Source organism: Myxine glutinosa, chromosome 5, assembly GCF_964187855.1.
Source record: "Myxine glutinosa chromosome 5, kmMyxGlut1.1, whole genome shotgun sequence".
In the NCBI taxonomy this organism is placed as follows: domain Eukaryota; kingdom Metazoa; phylum Chordata; class Myxini; order Myxiniformes; family Myxinidae; genus Myxine; species Myxine glutinosa.
The window spans coordinates 14,439,273-14,458,795 of record NC_136265.1 but is presented as its reverse complement, the minus strand read 5'-3'; the positions used below and the strand labels follow the sequence as shown (position 1 = coordinate 14,458,795).

The 19,523-nt window shown below is 43.0% G+C and overlaps 1 protein-coding gene across 1 annotated transcript in view; it reads right to left on the bottom strand.

Moving 5' to 3' along the window:
• Window positions 1-19,523, bottom strand: part of CA10 (carbonic anhydrase 10 (inactive)) — a 484,303-nt gene that overhangs the window by 409,708 nt on the left and 55,072 nt on the right. The gene's annotated exons all lie outside the window — the stretch shown is intronic.

Genomic DNA, 19,523 nt, shown 5'->3' with positions numbered 1-19,523 from the left:
ATGGTCCATGACAAAAGGTATAACAAGGTGTATCCATGAATAAAAAATATTCATATCTATACTAGAAGAGAGCCGTTTGTCTGTCTGTGTGTATGTGTCGCCATTTTCTCAGGGATGGCTTTACGGTTCTTTCAGTGGTTCATCAGTCAGTGTCAGGGGGTCTTGTAGACAAAAAAAACAAATTGAAAAAAAAAAGTTCGATTTTTTGGGGGATTTTTCAAAATCGATCTATAATGTCTGAGCCTTTGTAGCTATGGGAAAGGTAATATTCAATTATCCCCGATCAGTGTGTGTGTGTGTGTGTGTGTGTGTGTGTGTGTGTGTGTGTGTGTGTGTGTGTGTGTTTTATCATATTACTCGTAAATATAAATTTTCTTTAGAAGGTGTAGGAAAGTGTTTTGGGCACCCACAAAAAAAATAGAAAAAATAAATAAAAATTCACGCCGGGCAACACGGGGTACTCTTGCTAATGTTTAATATGTATATATATATATATATATAGAATCGGACCTCAACATTCGCGGGGGATACGTTCCTGGAAAATGCCGTGAATGTTGAATCCGCGAATGTGGGGGCATTGTTTCAATGGGAAAAGGAGGAATAGGTTTCCGGCGGTTTGTGATGCATAACAGAAATAAAGATCCCGTGAAAAACCACGAATACGCCGCAAAAAACCGCAAATATGCGAAGTACAGGGCCACAAATGTCGAACCAGGTCAAACAAACCATGAATACTTCCACGAAAAACTGTGCATACGCTCACAAAAAGAATGTCAAATCGCGTGGTTGTGCACGTACAGCGAAATCTGTGATACGTGGAACATGCTTTTAGAAGTGTCATGTGCATGTCCACTGTCCAGTGAGAGATGTTATTTTTTGCACCCGCAAAAAAACGATAATATGTGAAGCACAAGGTCGCCAAATTTTATCAACCGCGAATACACGGGGTCCATGGATGTTGGGACCACAAATGTCAAGATCCGACTGTATATATATATATTATATATATATATAAGCAAAGATTTGCGGTTGGGAGTATATCCAAAATCATTTGGATATACTCCCAACCGCAAATCTTTGCTTATAATTATTGGCGAAAGCCATGGGCAGGACATTGCCAAGAGATGCCGTCATATATATATATACTGAAACGCAAAAGAAACTTACCACCTTTGAAACCTTTAAATATCAACAATAACACTGCGTGTAGTAAATGTGTGAACTTATTTGTGGACAATAGTGTCCTCACTGTCAGACAAAACGGTCACGGATGGTCACTTGAACCTTCAATGGTCACTTCACAGCACAGCTGTTGAACAGCCATTTTGACTGTCAGTGATTAGCCAAGGGGTACGGGATGATTTTATTGAGCTGCACGTGATGTCTTGATATTGGCTTTAAAAAGGCCAGTGCAAAATGGGCATTTCAATCAACATGCCACGATTGTCAAGGGATCAACGGCAGCGTGCCCTGGGCATGCTGCAAGGCGGACTGAGCTACCGTGAGGTGGCACGTCGCCTTGGCTGTTCACACCAGACAATATCGGCCCTGGTGGACAGAGACACCCTCCCCAACTCTGCAGATGACAGACCTCGATCAGGGAGGCCAAGAGTCACCACTGCAAGGCAGGACAGGCAGATGGTCCGAAGTCACCTGCGGGATCGATTCCGTCCAGCATCCCGCACTGCGGCAGAAACTCCGGGGCGTGCAAACCCACGGATCTCCAATGATACTGCACGAAGACGACTGCATGACTATGGTCTGACTGCCAGAAGACCATACAGAGGGCCCGTGATGACGGCTGCCCATCGCCGCAACCGACAGAGATGGTGCCAGCAGCATCAGCGGTGGACCTTGGCGCAGTGGAACGAGGTCGCTTTCAGCGATGAGTCAAGGTTCTGTTTCAGCGATGAGTCAAGCAATGAGTCAAGGCCGATATCCTCTGGTGTGAACAGCCAAGGCGACGTGCCACCTCACGGTAGCTCAGTCCGCCTTGCAGCATGCCCAGGGCACGCTGCCGTTGATCCCTTGACAATCGTGGCATGTTGATTGAAATGCCCATTTTGCACTGGCCTTTTTAAAGCCAATATCAAGACATCACGTGCAGCTCATTAAAATCATCCCGTACCCCTTGGCTAATCACTGACAGTCAAAACGGCTGATCAACAGCTGTGCTATGAAGTGACCATTGAAGGTTCAAGTGACCATCCGTGACCGTTTTGTCTGACAGTGAGGACACTATTGTCCACAAATAAGTTCACACATTTACTACACGCAGTGTTATTGTTGATATTTAAAGGTTTCAAAGGTGGTAAGTTTCTTTTGCGTTTCAGTATATATATATATGTATGTATGTATGTATGTATGTATGTATGTATGTATATATATATATATATATATATATATATATATATATATATATATAAATATATATATATATAAATAAATAAATATACATATATATATATATATATATATAATTATATATATATATATATATGTATATACAGTATATATATTTTTTTTTTTTTTTTTTTTTTTTTTTTTAATATATATATGTATATATATATATATATATATATTGTTGCGGTTGTGCCATAAAGGCAAACCCCCTATAGTTAAATTACATGACAACATGTAGCCTGCAGTAGTTAGCTATGTCTTATTGAATGTAAAGATTAGCCCTTTCCCATTGTGTAGTAATAAAGACCAAATATGCGTTGAGTTAGGCAGGATGTAAAGCCTTCGTGTGGCTGGGAGAAGCCATTACTAATGTGCAGGAAGGCGTGGCCAAAAGCACGGCCCACGTGGCCAATGGCGAGCCGGGAACCCGTCGCCATGATGCGACATACCTCAGCCAATGGGAGGCTGTGGAACATTTTGGAGGCGTGGGCGGATCTGGTAAAAGCCTGCGTGGATCGTATTTCATTCTCTTGCTTTTTGGACTTCGCGAGGACACCCCTGAGCTCTTGCCCTTTTCGCCATGCCCACGACGAGACCTCGCTTGCTTTTTTCGTTCCTCCCACGACAGCTTGAACTGGTTCAGGTTTCCATTCAGAACAACCAGGTCAGTTTTGCCCCCTGCATGAAAAGCAGCCCAAACGGTCACCCCACCACCTCCAGCTTGGACTCTTGGCACTATACAATCTTCGTTGTAGGCTTCATGCACTTGTCTGCGCACTCGGACGCGGCCATCTTGACGATAGACCAGAAATCTAGACTCGTCACTGAAGATCACGTGATTCCAGTGTCCTGGCTGCCATTGATGGTGCTCTCCGGCCCACTGCAATCGGCGCTGGCGGTGTTGTCTGGTCAGACGTGGCTTTCTCAGGGGACGCCTGGCACGATAGCCTGCTTGAACCAGTCATTGGTTGACTAGCCTTCTGGATCCAGGCACATTTGTCAGTTGCTGCCACTCAGCCCTAAGCCGATTAGCTGAATTGGTACGGCCATTGCGGCCTAACCGGTGCAGCTGGCGATCATCCCTCCTTGTGGTTCTGCGGGGACGTCCTGGCCTCGGCATTGGAGTAGGGACACCCCTCTGAGCATTTCGTTTCAGGATCTTTGACACCTGACCTTGAGTGATGCCATACTGCCAAGCAATAGCACGCTGTTTCATGCCGGAATTTCGTAAAGCCACCACTCCATGACAAACAGTGTTGTCGAGTTGACGGACCATCTCCAGGGGAAGCGGCAATAACTTTTGCAGACTTGCAGCAGTTGTTTTCCACTAATACAGAACGCAACAACCCTTATATACCCGATTGTGAAGCCAATCGTCAAATGTACCTGTCCGTACATTTTGTCACGCCACCTGTGATATAATCCTGTTATTGACTTCTTGCTGCAACAGACAATCAGTGAGATGGTTCTTCAAACAAAGAAATCACCGAAGCGTAAAAGAAACTCACCAGATTGATGTACGGAGTTCAGAAAGTAAACCAAAGTCAAGAAAAAAGAAATATTCCATATTAAATGCCAAGTCTGTATATATGTATACAGTCACGTGAAAAAGTAAGTACACCCCATGTAAAGTTTTGACTTTTTCAACATGTTTCAACATACAGATATTTGATCTTCATTTAAACAATATTGATAGATAAAGGTGATATAATTTTACAAATATCATGAAACATTTACATTTTGCAGTCCATTGTATAAATTAAATAAACATAAATGCAAATTTCGCATGTGGAAAAAGTAAGTACACCCTTGGCTCTAATAGGTGGTATTGCCCCCTTTGGCAGAAACAACCTCAAGTAGGCGTTTCTTATAACTGTCTACCAGTCTCTGACATCGACTGGGAGAACTTTTTGCCCACTCCTCCATGCAGAATTCTTTCAGCTGTGCGATGTTTGAGGGGTTTCTTGCATGCACAGCTCGTTTCAAATCCCCCCACAACATCTCGATGGGATTTAGATCCGGGCTTTGACTTGGCCATTCCAGAACCCTCCATTTCTTTCTTTTCAGCCATTCCTTGGTGGATTTACTGGTATGTTTAGGGTCATTGTCATGTGGCAAGGTCCACCTTCGGTTGAGCTTCAACTTTCCGACAGATGGCCTCACATTATCCTCAAGCACCCTCTGGTACAATGAAGAATTCATAGTGGATTCTATGATGGTGAGCTGCCCAGGCCCTGATGCAGCAAAGCTGCCCCAAACCATAATATTTCCACCACCATGCTTTACAGTTGGTATCAGGTTCTTGTGGTCAAATGCTGTCTTTGGTTTTCGCCAAACATGTCTTTTTTTTTCTTTTTTTTTCTATACAGAGTCGAGACTCGTGAAAGAGCTAACATTTATCAAACAAACAAATCAAACAAACAAGCAAACAAAGTATATAAAAAGGGGAGCAGTCGACAAGATGGGGAGAGAAGGGGAGGAAGCACACAAACACAACATTTGAGAGCAAGGACATCGGGAGATGTGTGGGAGGGAGAGGGCCTGGGGGGAGGCAGGATAGGTATAAAACGCAAGGACACCAAGGACTCCCAGGAAATAAGTCAAAAGTCACCTCGTGCTGGTCTTTGCCTAGTTGTTCATTGGCAAACTTTAGTCTTGCCCTGATGTTCTTTCTGGACAGCAAAGGTTTCCTCCTGGCACACCTCCCATGTAGATCAAATTTGTGCAACCTCTTTCTAATGGTAGAATTGTGCACTTTGACATCAACAGTGGCAAGAGCTACCTGTAGGTGCCGTGATGACATTCTGGGGTTCTTAGAGACTTCTTTCAGCATCTTGTGGTCTGCTCTCGGGCTGCACTTGCTGGGGCGGCCTGGCCTGAACAAGTTGGCAGTTGTTTGGAATCTTTCCACTAGGCGATGACCTTCCGGACAGTCGAATTATTGATTTCAAATTGTTTGGAGATCTTTTTAAATCCCTTCCCAGACTCGTAGGCATCTATAACCTTCTTTCTGAATGCATCAGAGAGCTCTTTTGATCTAGGCATGGTGACGCCACACACTTCAACAACAAAGAGCAAACAAAACGAAATGTCTGAGGTTTAAATGAGACAGGTTCCTCCAAGATCCTCTCAACGATGTTCTAATCATTTGCACCTGAGCTGGTGCACCTGATTCTAATTTTAGGTATTTGAAGTAGTGATAAATGTAGGGGTGTACTTACTTTTTCCACATGCGAAATTTGCATTTATGTTTATTTAAATTATACAATGGACTACAAAATGTAAATGTTTCATGATATTTGTTATATTATATCACCTTTATCTTTGAATATTGTTGATATGAAGATCAAATAGCTGTATGTTGAAATATGTTGAAAAAGTCAAATCTTTACATGGGGTGTACTTACTTTTTCACGTGACTGTATATAGCTATATGTGTTCACCTGTTTAGCATTCCAGTCTGAACCATTGACCCATGATCCACATAACCCAGGTTCAATTCCCCCAAAACGACGAGCCTATTAACATCCTTATGATGCGCAAAGAAGTACACTAATACCTTTGCCCTGCCTGGATGTGATTTATATACAAGGTGCACAAACTTCAACACATAGATGCGGCCTGGACTATTGCGAATATCTCATTTGTAGAACACCTTTCAAATGTGCACTAAACGTATTTCGAGCGTTTTAATCGGAGTGCTGATTTATTTCGAAATTACAGCTTTGGCTGTAAAAGATTTGGGCCAGCTGCACAATGTTCCCACACCGAGTACAGCGTGTGAGTGTGGTGGTGGGACACACTGTGCTGGCACGCTGATTCCAGGCATACTTTGCACAGCTTTGCGAGTGGTGGGGTTTCCGTTTCACCATATGTCACTCGTCCATTTTATAATTTCTCAATTCGATTTTCAGTCCATGGTGTTATGGTTCACATTGTGTTTGAAACGCACCAAGTTGAATTGTTCAATTCATTCATCCTCACGACGCGACTAAAAGCCGAGCTCGTTGAAATAATGGGGATACAATGATGGTGCTTTTTCTTTGTCGCGATGAACTTGGTACATGTCCAGATCATGGGAGGTGTAATGAGCTTCTTATGTAACAGATATTCATTGGCTGGGTAATTCAGGTCTGCTGGACCACCAAAAGCCCTTATTTGCCTCATTACTTCTGTAACGCTTCGCTACCTGCTGCAGTCACCTTTTTCCATTACATCGCTTCGGCCCTTTGCGGATGTTAGGACAATAATCAAAAGAAAAGCCTTTATAGTCAGGTAGCTTAGCAAATGGATGTGGACGTTCTGGACAAAAGCGCTAAATTTTCCCCGCATGCTACCCATAGCTTTAGCTTTCCATTTTTGGTAGGAACCACTTCCTCCGAATACATTAATTTTTTTTGCAGTATTTTCAGTGACTATGGTACATTAACAGTACTAGTGGGGTCACCCATGGGAATCCCACGGGCATGGAGGTGTATCGTTGTGATCGGTGCAGCCGTTTTTGCGGCACCCGGGACAATAACGTTAGACGGGAGTCCAAACCTGAAAATGCTGGAGACCAAAGCTGAAATTATTAAAAAAACAATATAGCCTATTTTACTCCAGGGGGTCCCAGGATTACCCACCCAAAATATCGTTGCGATCGGTTCAGCCGTTTTTGCGGTACCTGCGGACGGACAGACGGACGGACATTTGGTGAATTATAGTAAGATACCCTTTTTTTTTTTTTTCAAGTTTTATGTTCAGTCTCTTTTTTGTGTGAATAAAAATCGTCTGTTGCTTTTCTAAATGGTATAGTTGTATTCCTTGACCCAGAAAATGTATGTGTAGACACCAAGATTGTGATCCTAAGTGGCTGAGAAGCTTAGATATTGGTAGATATAGGTTTTTACATGGCAGCCATCTTGAAAATCCAAGATGGCCGCCATAATGTATTCGGAGGAAGTGGTTCCTATCAAATATGGAAAGCTAAGGTAACGGGTAACATGTAAGAAAAAATACATAATTTTTTTCCCATATACAACTCAAATCTGGTCCCAAGCTGCCTAACTACTAGTACCCTACTGCAAAGCTTCAATGAGCCGGCGAAGCCAAAGCCTCTTGCCACTATTTTACCCATCACGATGGCATCAGCAGGTTAGGTAGTTGGTAGTAGGTAGGTGTAGTAGGTACCGTACCTAGTTCAAAATGACACCATTTGCATTCTGGATGAGATTAAAATTTATAAAATTTCCTTCCTGATTAATTCGGTGAATTCCGTCTCAACTTCGGATATTTCCGGCCGTGAAAAACTATCCCCGACAGCCGCGAGATTTCTAAAAAATAATTCTTCGTCAATTTTAGAATATTTGACGCCGTTTTCAGCCTCCGAAACGCGGTACCAGTAATAAACTTTTTTGAAATATTTGTTCAAATGCTCGAATCTCATTGGTTCCGGTGGTGGTGACGAATTTCGTTGAAGTCAACCAGGGCCCGGGGAACGAGGTTGGTCTTAAAGTATTTTAATTGCAAATTAGAGGTGCATAAGATTGTGAATCAAAAAAAGACGGGTGAAACAAACTCCTATTGAACGTTTTCTCAATTTGTTATGCATACTTCCGCATCCGCAAGATGGCGGCCTCCATGGAGCGATTTGGTTTTTGAAATATTTATTCAAATGCTCGAATCTCATTGGTTCCGGTGTTTGGTGACGATTTTCGTTGAAGATAACCAGGGCCCGTGTGGGTCCGGGGAACGAGGTTGGTCTTAAAGTATTTTAATTACAAATTAGAGGTGCATAAGATGGTGAATCAAACAAAGATGGGTGAAACAAACTCCTATTGAACTTTTTCTCAATTTGTTATGCAAACGTCTGCATCCGGTCGATGGCGGCCTCCATGGAGCGATTTGGTTTTTGAAATATTTTTTCAGATGCTCGAATCTCATTGGTTCAGGTGTTTGGTGACGATTTTCATTGAAGATAACCAGGGCCCGTGCAGGCCCGGGGAACGAGGTTGGTTTAAAGTATTTTAATTACAAATTAGAGGTGCATAAGATTGTGAATCAAAAAAAGACGGGTGAAACAAACTCCTATTGAACTTTTTCTCAATTCTTTATGCATACTTCCGCATCCGCAAGATGGCGGCCACCATGGAGCGATTTGGTTTTTGAAATATTTTTTCAAATGCTCGAATCTCATTGGTTCCGGTGTTTGGTGACGATTTTTGTTGAAGATAACCAAGGCCAATGCGGGCCCGGGGAACGAGGTTGGTCTTAAAGTATTTTAATTACAAATTAGAGGTGCATAAGATTGTGAATCAAAAAAAGACGGGTGAAACAAACTCCTATTGAACTTTTTCTCAATTTGTTATGCAAACTTCTGCATCCGGTCGATGGCGGCCTCCATGGAGCGATTCGGTTTTTGAAATATTTTTTCAAATGCTCGAATCTCATTGGTTCCGGTGTTTGGTGACGATTTTCGTTGAAGATAACCAAAGCCAATGCGGGCCCGGGGAACGAGGTTGGTCTTAAAGTATTTTAATTACAAATTAGAGGTACATAAGATTGTGAATCAAAAAAAGACGGGTGAAACAAACTCCTATTGAACTTTTTCTCAATTTTTTATGCATACCTCCGCAGCCGCAAGATGGCGGCCTCCATGGAGCGATTTGGTGCGTCAAAGCTTCAAAATTCTCAAGGGATCCTGAAAAATCTGGCTTTTCAACATAATACACGTTCATTCACAACACCGGCTTCGCCGGCTACTAGTACCGACTGCAAAGCCGCAATGAGCCGGCGAAGCCAAAGCCTCTTGCCACTATTTTACCCATCACTATGGCATCAGTAGGTTAGGTAGTTGGTAGTAGGTAGGTGTAGTAGGTACCATACCTCGTAAGACTTGGTAAAAGAGAAGAGCAGACAGTCCTCAAAAAAACATGACCCATCACCAGGGACATCTACTGCAGCATATTCCCAAAAAGAGGACAATGGTGTCACATCCGATGGCTTTACTTGGTGCAACGTAAAAACCTCTCTCAAGTTACCACGGACTGTTGTCGAATCATGTTTCAGTGATGATAGCACTGGTGGAGGTTGTACCATTTTTCCTTTCATTTCGGTTCTTGTTCTTTCTCCGTAACAGACAACAGTGCCCAAAGCAATGACGATTTAGCTTAGGAAATTTGAGTATATGATGAGAACTATTTCGAGCAGCATATGCTTACGCGTGATTCGGTTGTTTTGCACCAACCTCGTTCCTGGCGTCGCAGACGTGTCGAGGGCGCTGGTACGATGTCCTGTGTCGAGGGCGCTGATTGGCTTATTCGGTTCTCCGACGGCCACGGGATTTCTAAAAAATAATTCTTCGTCAATGTTAGAATATTTGACGCCGTTTTCACCGTCCGAAAAGCGTAATAAGCTTGTAAAAAAATATTTTTTCAAATGCTCGAATCTCATTGATCCTAGTGTTCGATGACGATTTTCGTTGAAGATAACGAGGTTGGTCTTAACGTATTTTAATTACTAATTAGAGGTTTCATTATATTGTGAATCAAAGAACGACGGGTGAAACAAACTCCTATTGAACTTTTTCGCAATTGTTTTATGCAAACTTCCGCATCCGGTCGATGGTGCCCACGCACCCCACCATTGAGCGCTTTCATTTTAGAAATATTTTTGCAAATGCTCGACTCTCATTGGGTCCGGTGTTTGGTGACGCGTTTTGTTGAAGATAACCAGGCCCGTGCGGGCCGATGTTGGTCTTAAATTATTTTATTAATACATCGGAGGTGCATAAGATTGTGAATCAAACGACGACGGGTGAAAGAAACTCCTAATGAACGTTTTAAATTTGTTATGCATACTTCCGCCTCCGCAAGATGGCTGCGCCCACTGCGCTTCGGATTCTCGAGCCAAGGCATAATCAGGTTTTCAACATAATACGTACTCGTTTATTGACAACACCGGCTTCGCCGGCTATTATGTTGTTCCTGGAAATTGACGTACGGACACTGAGTGTGCGTGTGTTGACAGGCCAAGCAACATTGTCATGGCCGCACGTTTCTGATCCAAGCTTACCTGCTATTTCGACCCGTGGAGCAGATCATTCTCGGTTGCTTGATTAAATATTTAGAGAATTCGTTTTTTGCTCGCAGCCACGTGGCATTCACAACACAATGGGGCAGATGCCCAGGCTCATGATGCGCGACATTGTTGGCATAGCCTCGGTGACCAAATTCGCTCATTGACAAAGGTCATTTTTCATTATCGATTGGCCTCAACAGCAATTCATTCGACAGAACTATTTGTTCCTGGTCTGGCTTTGTCCGCCATTTGGAATTTCCTTGTGACAAGCTTTGATAGAACAAGCAGCGACATATTGCACATCAACGGAGGTGTGAAAACCTTTGATGAAAGCAAATGCCTTCATTCCATAACACTCATTCTTCACTTCGTATTGAGAAATTGCTTGTGCTTGCTTGAAGTGTGTTTGGAGGCCATGTACGTATGTTATTGTACAAGCAAATATGGCGGAATTAAAACGACTAAATTATTAAGCTATATTGCATGTAGCAATCAGTTAGCGACATTTAGCAGGAACAATATTTGGCGGAGATTGCTATACAGTGTTGTGGCAACAAGCAGATTGATGTGTGCACTGTAACGTTATTTATACACCACCACGAGCAGCTTGGATGTTGTTGGCAATGTTACTTCCGACCAGATGAACAAACAGAGGGAGGTTTATTACTCCTCAAGTGCAGGTTTATTAATCAAGTGATGGAGATGAGAAGAGCTCATAAAACGAGATAATTCAAGGAGACACAAGAAAAAAACACAACACTCTCCTGTACCCATCGGCTCGACCTAAACATTTATCACCACACTATAAAATCAATATGCCATCTTCTTTTTATTTTCATAAACGGACGGGTATCCGCACTGCAACTCCAACTCAAATTCCACGACAGGCTACACAACAATTCAAAAAACGCATCGCTTAATTTAAATAATTTTTCATTTCCATTCAAATACATTCCGATCACAGCCAAAAGCTCAGGTAGCCTTCATTACATATCTGAGTATATATATATATACATATATATATGTATATATATATATATATATATACAGTATATATATATATATATATACAGTATATATATATATATATATACAGTATATATATATATATATATACAGTATATATATATATATATATACAGTATATATATATATATATATATATATATATATATATATATATATATATATATATATATATATATATATATATATATATATATATATATATATATATATATATATATATATATATACAGTATATATATCTATATATATATATATATATATATTACATATATCTTTTATTTTTTAAGATTCCCCTACCCTGAAACACAGAAACGCTCCTCGGAGAAAAATAATTCGATAAAGGTTGCTTCAAATTAATCCAAATCTACGGCAAAATTATATATTTTTTCCAATCAGACAAAAATTTAGCCTGGGTAGTGTATAGGAAACAGAGTGCTGCCTTGATCGCTCCTGATTTTTTTTCTTTGCTGTTAAGAAATATATAACGTCCCATTTTTGAGTTCTTTCGACCAGCGTAGGAATAAAAGGCTTCCAACTTGTATATGCATTGGCTCTGTAAACCCCTCCTCTCCCAATATCCCTAATCCCATATCTGCAACATGTATATGCATTGGCTCCCCCCCCCCCCCCCCCCACCACCCCAAAACCTCTCTAATCCCATATCTGTACCATGTACGGATTGTCTCTACACCCTGCCAACCCCTACCCCCACAACCCCCTAATCCCATATCCATACCATGTACGCAGTAGCCCTCCGAACCCCTCCCCTCCCACCTCCCTAATCCCATATCTATACCATGTACGCATTGGCTCTACCAACCCTTTCCCTCACAATCTCCCTAACTGTATATCCTATATTTATAGCATGTACGCATTGGCTCCACCAACCCCTCCCACCACAAACCCCTTAATCCCATATCTGCACAATGTACGTATTGGCTGTACCATTGTGTACCAACCTCCTCTCCCTCCCCTCCCCCCCCCCAAACTCCCCAATCCCATATCTGTACCATGTACGCATTGGCTCTACCAACCCTTCCCCCAATCTCCCCAATCCCATATCTGTACCATGTACGCATTGGCTCGACCACCTCCTCCCCTCCATTCTTACATTTTAAATGCATAACCCCTGGCTATCGACAGATAGCTCACACAAAAAAGTTCAAAAATCAGGCATTTGTTACTCCCCCGAGAGTTAAAGGGCATGCAGGCAGCTTGAACAAACATGCAATGTATGAAGTGTGGTGTACAGATGAACAAACTTTAATCTGTGTGTTTTAAAATTATTTACAAGGAACACAACTTTAGCTGCACTGCATTTTTAACATAATAATTGGGGAACAAATAAAGACAACTGTGATGAACTTTATTTTGCTTCTTGAAAGGTGCCCCATAAACCCTTAATCAGAGCTGGCATAAAAATAACAAGAATGACCGCGATCACAACCTTGACAGAATCCGGTAACGGTCAATTGAGAAACGTGCATTGAAAGCAGTCTAAAAAGATAAACACCGCGATTGGGAAACACACATTTAATGTGCTATTAAAACATTAACTCGACACCTCTCTGTCATCCATGTGAGCCTCCACCACGGTTACATCAGAATGAACTGATTCACACGGTCATGGATTGCTTAACCCCAATGTGAGTCCATTCAAAAATTACGTAACACTATTATTTTAGCAATTTGTGCAACGTAATGCTTGATTACCATGCATTCTGATGGGCTAGGATAAACCTTACTATTATTCGACAAATGATTAGAATTTTCAGCGTCCCTCGTCGTGAATAACACTCGACCCAACCAAAGCTAATGGACATCTAACGCAACAAACCCGGCAGTGTATAACCAGCAGAGGCTTACAGGCCTAACAGGCCTAAATACAGGCCTAATAGGCCCACCAGAAAACCAAGATGGTGGCTATATCATTTTGGCTCTGGTGCTATGGCGGGTGAAGTCAAGCAACAGATGTGGGTGTGGTCCAGCAGCTGTGCAACCAATGGGCGCACATTTCAAAAATCGACCCCGTAACAAGAACCCCAACAACACCAACAACAACAGCACTGTGATGCTCTTGTAGATCTGTGACCCAGAATCACGAGGTTAAAGTGGCCATTCGTGAAGACTACAAGAGAGGATATTTATGATGACGAGATACATTCCATGCACTGGATTTGTTATACTGAAACACCCTTGGACAGATTGTGTCTGTCTTTTTGTCTCACTCCAAGATTGACTCTCATGGATCGCATGGAAGTGGGGCAGCTGAACAACTCTTGGACACAAGAAGCAAGGGAATGAAAGAACAGGAAAAGAGGAGAGAGAGAGGAAGGAGGCAACCTGAAAGTAAGTGTAACCGGGTGATAAAAACGTAAATACGCGCCGGAAGGTAACATGATCCCGCGAGAATTTGTGTGTGCCATGGGGAATGGGGGCGGAAGTTACGTAAACTGCGTGGGCGTTGTAACACGACCCGTTTGAGATTGAAGAGTATCGGCCATTGTTTGTGAAGCTCGTACACGAGGAATCTTGTGAGGCTATGATGACGGTAAATATACTCGCATTTTTCATTGAAAGACATGATGGAGTCTAAAGTAGGAACGGTGTCGTGTTTTAGTGACGAAATGCTGCACGTAATGGTCGGATGGGGTTGGATCCGTGGGCTGAGCACATGTTTTAAAATGTACCAGGGGGTGGTGGTTTTGTACGAGATACGACACGTAGTTTTTGTGAGTAAATCCAAAGTTTTCTCCTCCTGTGATGATTGGTGTGCCGGAAGAATGGTTTTGACTCGGGGATTGTGCCCCTCCATTCTTTGTTTCACGCCATTCGGCATTTTTGTCTTGCCACTTTTGACTTTTGTCTTTTGCTATTCTTGTTATTTTTCAACTATTTTGCTTTGCAAAGTTACCACAGTGCGACTTTGTTTTGCGAAGTGTTGATTAAAATTCCAAAAAAACTCAATTTTGCGACTCGACAGCAAAATTATTCCAGTGAGAACCCCGAGTAATTTGTATGTCAGAGTGTACCGGGCAAAATAAGTGAAAGGTTAATAATGGTTAATGGGTGTAATAAGGATTGTGGGTTAGGATGAGAGATGACATGAGATGGTAGAGCACCACCTGCACGGAGCCTTGGACGGAACAGTGTGATCGCACAGCTTTTGGAAGGCAGTTCCACATATGGGATAACTGTGGAACAAAAGAGTTGGGGTGTGCAGTCAACCTGGATTTTTGGAGTTTAACCCCAAGGTTAAAGTTTATGGTATCCATGGAAACCTCCATGCATGGCTTGCAGACTTCCTTTCTGGTCGCAGTCAACGTGTGGCCCTGAATGGAATTCTCTCATCTCACTTTCCTGTTCAGGCTGGAGTTCCCCAAGGCAGTATTCTGGGCCCTGTGCTTTTTCTGGTCTTCATTAATGATCTCTCTGACTCTCTGGAAAATCCTCTCTATCTCTTTACTGCCGCTCCATATCTCAACCCTCAGATCGGCAGGCAGCACCCTCTTCACTCTCTGCAGACCTGGACAATATCACAAACTGATCAAACAAGTGGAACATGTCCTTCAATCTTGACAAATCTCAAACTCTCACTTTGTCTCTCCGAAAAGACTGTCTGGATAACCCTCCCATCTACTTTCTGAACAATCCTATTGAAGAAGTTCTGTCACTCAAGCTTTTGGGTCTCAATATCTGCCATGATCTTTCCTGGGAAAACCACATTTCCAGGCTGGCCTCCAAAGCCAGTCGCCGACTGGGCATCCTCCGTCGTGCGAAGTCCTTCCTTGGCACACCTGAGCTCCTCACCACATACAAGGCTTTCATCCGCAGCTCAATGGAATACTGCTCTCCCCTGTGGGCTGATGCTCCTGCCTCACACCTAGCTCGGCTTCACGCGGTTGAAACCAAAGCATTCAGAATCACTGGAATCTCCCGAGATGAAGCTGATTCTGAGGGCCTTTCTCTTTCTCACCTCAGGCAGGTAGGTGGTCTTTTTGTCTTCTACCAACTGCCTCTAAACGGTGGTTTTTCAACTCCTCTCCGGCCTTGCTCCCCCTGCTCTGTCTGTGCTGTGTCCCCCGAATATTCCTGCAGGACACACAAGATCTGCCAGCAACCCTCTTCTGGTGAAACTGCCAAAATCAAGACTCTCTGCTCACCTTCACTCCTTCATTCCGCTTTTCTCCCGCCTCTGGAACAAACTCCCACACTCTCTTCAATCCCACTCCTCCCTCCAGGTCTTTGAAAGAGCTGTTGACCACCATCTCTTGTCTTCCCCCATCCAAAACCTTGATCTTTTCTACCCCCGTTAAAACACCCCATATCCGCCTCTTTGAATCCCCAACTTCTTTCCTGGGGTTCCTCGAAGTATTCATTTCCTTTGTAACGTGTACCCATCCATCCTCCCCCAGCTTCCACAGCTCTACCGGCGTCCCTGTTCTCTTCTGTTGTTGTGCTTGTGTGCTTCCCTCTCTCCCGCTCTTGTTTCCCGCTCCCTCATTGCATGTTTTGTGTGTCTGTGAATGTTTTTCATGTTCAATGTGTTAGCTCTCACACGAGCATCGATTCTGTGTAGAAAAAAGAAAAGAAAAAAAGGGGGGGCTTATTGGTTCGAACTCCAATTGGTTCGACCTCTAACTCCCATTTTATAACTTGTTTGTACTAGGTGTGAAAGTAGATAAAACACAGAAAAGATCAGGACATAAAAGAGCGTCAGGTACTGTAGAGAGGTGAACAAATCAACACGCAGGGTTGAGAGACAAAATAGAGGGCAGAAGGTGCAAGACCGGAAAGTACGCGGTAGAACATAGAGACCACTGGCCTGTGTGTGTGTGTCAAGGGTCTCCGAGATAGCTTAATCGCAGGAGATTCCAATGATGTTGAACGTCTTAGTTTCCCTGACATCAAGCTGAGCAAGATGTGAGGCAGGAGCACCAGCCCGAGGGGAGAGCAGTACTCCATAAAGCTGTGGATGAAGGCCATGTAGGTGGATATGAGTTCAGGTGTGCCAAGGAAGGACTTTGTATGACAGAGGATGGCCAGTCGGTGTCTGGCTTTGGAGGCCAACTATGAAATGTGGTTTGTCCAAGAAAGATCATGCTTGATAGTGTTGCTTGAGATATGTCTCGAGAGACAGCCCTCACCTTCTGTCTGGGGTTAAAGGCCTCCATCCATGTTGGGAGAGCAGAAGCAGCATCTCCAGGGTAGACTAACTGGGTCGGAATCTAAATTGATGATCTGAGATTAGGTTTATGGAGAAAGGGAAGGATTTCATATCAACTGCCATGATGGATTCCATGACCTTGCTGATGATATTGGAAGCATGCTGATAGGCCTGTAGTTAAGGGGATCCGTTTATTCACCTTGTTTATGTAATGCAGTGATGTTGGTGGATTTTGAAGCAGAGCCGAGCCATAGACCATGTATAAAAAAAAAGATGGTAGATGACCCAGCACAAATGATAGGGTGAAAAGGTCAGAGAGAGGATGTGAAAGAGCAGCAGAGCAGGATTTTAGAACACGTGAGCTGACACCCTCTGATCCAGTAGCAGAGTCAGAGTCGAGGATTAAAAGAACCTTCCCCACTTTCTCAGGTGCAGATGACACTGAGTCCAGGAGCAGTTGGGGATGACAGTGAAGGATGGGTACCGAGAGTGAGGAGTTGGGAACACAAAATTTTAATGCAAAGACAGAATTGAGGCATTCGGCCTTCTCATGAGCGGAGTTGGATGTGGTGCCATTTTAAGAGAGGACATAGATGGAAATGGATCATATACCAGTGACAGACTTAACAAGGAGGTTTTAGAGGTTTTAGGTTTTAGAGGAGGGAGACAAGTTTGAAAATTCATTCATTAGCTTGGACAGATGTTGTTGTCTGGCTTTCCTGAGAGTGGACACACACTTGGTGTGACCTTTTCGGAATGATCTGAGATTGCCTTTGATCGATTTGCTTTCCAGGAAAGAAGTCAAGTTGTTTCAAGGCAACTGCCTCACCACAGGATACAGTGTACCATGGGTGGGAGGAAGGGTATGATAACAATGGGTATGGGTGCAGGTTGCCCATTAATAGTGCATGCTGAAGATGCCATAACAGAGCTTTGATTAATTTTTCAGCAATGGCTCTAGGGATTTTAATCATTTTTACCAAAATTACACATCTCGCTATTTGATATATTGCATTGAAATTTGTCCAATAAAACTGGATTCTCCAACAAAGTGCCATCCTGTTGTGATGAACTTCATTATAACAAGTGTTTCTTGTTACGATACTCTACTTTTATATAATATTTAAAAAACAACGAAGAGGTGTAAACTCCGGAAGGATCACACATATTGTGATTTCATTTCTGTTCCTAATAATTCTATCACACACACAAACACACACACACAGACACACACACACGCACACACATATGCACACACAGACACACACACACACAAACATATGCACACACAGACACACACATCACAGACACATACACACAAACACACACATACAGACATACACATACACACACACAGACATACACACAAACACAGACACACACGCCCACATACGCACGAACACATACACACAGAGACACACACACACACACACAAACATATGCACACACAGACACACACACACACACACAAACATATGCACACACAGACACACACATCACAGACACATACACACAGACACACACGCCCACATACACACACACACACACACACACACACACACACACACACACACACACATACACACACACAAACAAACACACACATGCACACAAACACACATATGCACACACAGACAAATACATCACAGACACACATATGCACACACATACACACAAACACACATATGCACACACAAACACCTACACACAGACACACACGCACAAAGACACAGAAACACATATACACGCACAGACGACACACAGACACATACGCAAACACACACAGACACACACACAGACACAGAAACACAGACACACACAGACACGCACAGACAAAGACAGACACACACAAACACACACAGACACACAGTATCAGAAAAGTCATGGAAACACGAACCAAGGGCAATCATTGAAAATGAGGACGTCATGCTCACGCACGACCTGATGATCCCATCGAGCGTGAACATAGAAAACAAAGCACTGCGTCCGGACATCGTACTCAGGGACAAAAAGGAAAAGACAGCATTGATGATTGAGATATCAGTACCCAGCGATTTTGGCCTAAACAACACAAATCAAGAAAATCACCAAATACCAGGACCTCAAAATGACATCAAGAGATCTTGGAAGCTGAAGAGCATCGGAATGGTACCAGTGATAATTGGAGCAACAAGAATGATGAAGAAGAACCTCACTGAGATTTTAAAAACCATCCCCGGGAATATCACCACAAATGAACTACAACTGGAGAAAATCCGGGGTTCGGTGATGATCCTTAAAAGAGAACTTGGAACAAAACTCTGAAAAAGTTGAACAGTTCGGTCCATGATCGGTGATCCCTTACCGAAGAGGAGGTGGATACTTTGGGTCCTGGGAGGACTCCGTTCCACCTCTTGAAACCGACAAATGGAGATAACAACCAACGACACACACACACACACACACACACACACACACACACACACTCATGCACACACATGAGCGTTGAAGTGTGATCAAATCTTTGTAGAAAGAAGGTGAAGCTCCCATGAAGTCCACTTCTGGGCACCATATCTGGTGAAGGTGTACCCTCATGTTCTGCAGGATCACAATACGGGTCCCATTTTAAGTGTGGACTCGAGTCCCTTGTGCGAGTTCGGCCAGTGAATGCGACCAACTACCAACCCATATACCATTGAGCACGTCAAGAGATATAATCATGGAGGATCTCCTCATCAAGGTCGCTGGAATATCAGCAGAACCTGTAACTTCTCAAGGTAGTGTTTTCAGCCTCATCCATTTACACTTGAAAATGATCAAGGTCTCAGCAAGATAAGTGTCCCAAAACGTCACCCCTCAAAATGGATATCAACATCTGACATTA